Below are 3,361 nucleotides of genomic sequence, written 5' to 3'. Positions count from 1 at the left end.
TTATACCAGGGCTGCCTCATCCAATAGTTTGGAGTGGGGAGGGCCTGAGAAGGAGGACCCTTGGGTCCCCCAAAGAGTTGCCTTCAATCTGCCTCTTCCAGCTCTAATTCCCAAGGGAGTGGAGAGCCAAGCTGGTGCTTAGGTGGGACAGGGCACAGTGGGTCACATGAGCAGGGCCTGGGTATTAATATCAGCCTGGCAGCCCAGCTGGTGCCTGGGCCTGGTACCAGAGTCCTCCTTTGGAGTTCCCCACCTCCCTCCCAGATGGCTGTGTGACCTGAAAATAGTCCCTTCCCCTCTCTGGGCCAAGTCCCCCAGGTAGTTTTGCAGGCAGAGGTGGTGCAGATGGGAGAAACCAAGCTGTGAATGCAGAGGCTCAGCAACCTCCCAAACCTCAACCCCAGGTCAGTGTCATCTATAGTTTGACAGTTCTGGAGTTTGACAGGGCCTACCTCTCCATCTGTCCCAGTCAGGAGGAAAGCACTCTGGCGATCCTGAGTTCAGGGTTGAAAAAGACTTTCTTTTTTCCTTCTGGATATTACATGGCTGTTGGCCCCTTTTCCCATCTTCCCCTTCGTGTGCGGTAGTGGTAGCCAGCGCCAAGGGAGGAGGCCCCAGCCTTTCAATGCTATGTAAAGTAGGGTAAAAGCATCCTTTAGAAAGTTTCGCCATTTTTATTGATTGGTAGCATCTAAAAGGATGAAGTGCGCTTGCCATGCAAATACACATCAAGACAAATCTTCAGTCCCCTTTCCCCATGCCACCACCCAGCCCCACCGTTGTTGTCGCGGATGCTGGAAGTGCCCAGCTGTGCCTGAGTGTCCCAGCTGCCTGATCCTCCCATTCCCTCTGGGCTGAGAAAATGAGCCCCGTCTGGGAAGTGGGTCCTACCCTGGCTCAGTTTTCCCTTTTGGTGACTCTATCGCTAAGCCTCAATTTCCCCTTCTTGAGAGGAAAGGCTTGGATATTTTTCATCGCTGACCTTTCTAGTATCTGTGACGCTAATGAAGAAAAGGGAAAAGGCGGCCATTCCCTGAGCCCTTCAGTGCGCACCTCCACATCACGGTTCTTACCCCCAATGCCCGGCCACCCCCACTTCTGCCCTCTGTTCTCTTTTTGACTATCCATTGTCTCAGTTTCTCTCTCTCCTGCTTTCATTCTCTCTATCTCCATCTCTCTTTCTGTTTCAGCTCCCTCACTCTCCCCTGCCTTGCCCTCAGGCTAGGGGTAGGCACGCGTGTGAGTCCTTCAGATTGCTGACTCAGGTCTTTCTCACCACCCCCGCCCCAGGATTCACTTTCCCCACAGAAAGAGACCCTCCCCAAACCCACCTGCCCTCAATCCAGGGTCTGGGAGTTGGGTTCTGATGGCTGGGGTTCACATTTCGTTGAGCCTTTGAGCAGGTGTAAAAGCTGAGGATGCAAAGCCTGTGACCTGCCCCCAAGCCAAGGGCTGGGCGTCCCCTGGCAGGAGGCAGAGTCGGTTTTCTGAGATGGGAAGTGAGTCCCTTCTCATAGATCCCTGAGTCCCCTGATCTTTCAGGAGACGGGGGCTGGGCTGCTTCTCACTTAAGGAGGAGGGGGATCTATTTAATGCTCCAGGGTGCAAGGTGGGGAGCTGGGTACCAACCAGACTTGTGATTCTGGGATGGATGCAGAACACACGTGGCCAAGGAACACATGAAGAACATGAACATGTGTGTGGGGAAAATGTACCTCACTCATAGGCACACGCCAGAGGCAAGACACCTCCCTCCACCCTCACCCTTGGGGGCTAGGGGACCCACTCAATATCAATCATACACATGTGTTAAACACACACACACACACACACACCATGCTCTTGCTCTCGCGCACACATCGGAGGAGCCACAAGAGCAGGACTGGGTCGCGAGCCAGCTACCGGGAGGGGGTGGGACAGGAAGGCAGGGTAGCTCCACCCCCTCCCCGTGCCCCATGCCCACCCTCCGCCTCCCCTCCCGGTAGCTGGCGAGGTCTCTGCCCCCTTGACTTTTCCCAGCTTCGAGGAAATACCTCCCTTTAGGGGAAAGCGAGAGATGGTGAGGGGAAGCAGGGGAAGCACTGAGTCGGGCAGGGGCATGAGCCTGATTTTCCAGTCTGGGGCGGGGCGGAGGGAGATGGCACCGGGGACGCCCAGCGAGGGGGCCTGACTCAGAGCCAGAACCACAGAGCTCCTCCGCTGTATTGTCGTCGGGGAACAAGAAGCCACCAGGTTTATAAGAAACTGCGATTCATTTCTGCCTCCTTCCACCCCTCTGCAAGAGATCAAGGTTAGACTCGAGGAAGAACTTTACAGCCCCCGGCAAGGCAGGGTCACTGTCTCAGATGATCTTTCTGGAAGTCTTCCCTGGGTTTGTTAAAGAAGGATGGCAGATCTTGAGAAGAGTCTGGGGCCCTCGATTTCCCCATAGAAGTTGTCAAAGAAAGCCCCATCCTCATTCCCAGCCCAGAACAAGAGCTCTTAAGCCCCATATGCTGTCCCCAGAGCTACTGCTGAGGCTGCAATAGGGGCACACAGGGGTCCCAGAATCATAGGCAGTCGGGTTGGCATGGAGAGAGGTAGGGCAGCTGGCGGCTCCAGCTAGCTCTGCTGTCCCCATCTTGGCCACTGGCTCACAGGTCCCAAGGTGAGAAGCAAGAGGGAGAGGCATGCAGGTTCTAGGAGCTGAAGGCATAATGAACCTCAGAGTGGGCAGAGAGAGGCAGGCAGCACTGCCTGGCAGGGAGCATGCCCAGTGGCGTCCTCCTCCCATTTCTAAGAGCTGCCCATGTCCCCTCCCCACTCGTGCAGAAACACCTAACAGCTTGGATGTGTGGCCGTGGGCCCAGTTGCCAGGGACAGAGAGTTCAGAGAAGTGAGAAATGCCGCTGCCCCCCACCTCTGCCCCTGGAAACCAGGACTCCTGGGTGTTTCCTGTCTGGACCATTTTCCTCCATCGCCACCATGCTGTGTGCCCCTTTTAGTTCTTCAGTCCTGCTTCCCACCCCTCTTGCCCCATAAGTGTAGTGGGACTTGCTGAGTAATGGGCCTCAATTCTGCAGGGTCATCAAGCAGAAAAGGACTGACTTCCCAAAGCACAGGAGAATGCTCATTAGGTGACCTGGGAAGGCCTTAGGGTCTTGCATTTCTCCAGAGCAATGAGAAGGACTCTGAGCCAGAATTGGGTTGCGTAGGACACCCTGTGAGGAGAGAGGGATAGGGCATAAAAATAGAGTGTGTTTCCTCATCTGTAAAATGGGAAGAACACTCTTTTTTTTTTTTTTTAGCTGAGCCATCCTGCTACCTGTTGGCAGCTCAACGGCTGCTCAGCTCGGGCTGGACTCGAACTGCTGTTGCTCAG

The sequence above is a fragment of the Hipposideros armiger genome, unplaced genomic scaffold, assembly GCF_001890085.2.
Source record: "Hipposideros armiger isolate ML-2016 unplaced genomic scaffold, ASM189008v1 scaffold_40, whole genome shotgun sequence".
NCBI lineage: Eukaryota > Metazoa > Chordata > Mammalia > Chiroptera > Hipposideridae > Hipposideros > Hipposideros armiger.
The sequence above is the reverse complement of the archived record's forward strand: the minus strand, read 5'-3'. Positions refer to the sequence as shown.